Source organism: Melitaea cinxia, chromosome 5 (assembly GCF_905220565.1).
Source record: "Melitaea cinxia chromosome 5, ilMelCinx1.1, whole genome shotgun sequence".
NCBI lineage: Eukaryota > Metazoa > Arthropoda > Insecta > Lepidoptera > Nymphalidae > Melitaea > Melitaea cinxia.
Window position 1 is genome coordinate 18,035,019 of NC_059398.1, and position 984 is coordinate 18,036,002.

Sequence of the window (984 nt, forward strand, 5' to 3'; positions counted from 1 at the left end):
TCGCTGGCGCTGGCGCGCGCGCTCGCGCTGCTCGTGTAGCGGAGGACTCGCTGTTCACTGAGATACCACGTGTATTTATTTTTCGATGAACGCCCGCGTTCTGTGAGGACATTTTTATCGTGATGCTTCGTTTCCCAAAAATATGTTTTGTATCAAAAAATACATTTTATTTTTTTGGTATGAGGGATAGTTAAAAAGTTACTAAAAAAAATCATGTAATAATGGATGATCCCGAAGCGCGAGTGCTATAATGTGTCGTGAACAACTTGTGTAAATAAATAATTATCGATTATGGACTCGAATTTCGATTGTGTGTTGTGTAAATCGTGAACTGTGTATAAATGTACATTTTAAATATCAGTAATAGTCCTAAAGTGTACATCTTGTAACAAAGTTTGCCAGATCTCTGGTTGTTATATTGTCTATTGATATTTGTAATCTGTACATACGTATTATAGAAAGAATTGTATATCAAATTTATAATGTGTCACATATTTTTGACTATCATAAAAATTATACGACGGAGGATTATTTTTATGAATGATTGTTTTTTGTTGAGGTATTATCAAAATACCTCGCAATAATGAACAAGTATTTTTCAAATTCAAATGTCGTCCTCATTTAAAATATTTATAGTAAGACTTTCTTTACTAAACAATGTTAGAATAAAATGTATTTTTATATTGATTGCTATTAAGAAATATGATATTTGAGTTAAATCAAATAAATTATTTGATTTAAAGTCGAAACGTCAATTTTTGACAATATTATTCATATTAGAATCTTCCTTCGTTGAAGTGGATCTTCCGGCACAAAATTTTAATAAATTTATCAAGGTTCGAGGTTGTGATTGTATACAATAAGTGTGGCAGTCAGGGAACTCTGTTACCTTACATTCAATACCTGAATCGAGTACTGTTCTTATTTGAAATATTTATATACATCACCCTAAAGATACTACATTTGTTCATATTAATAGTGTTC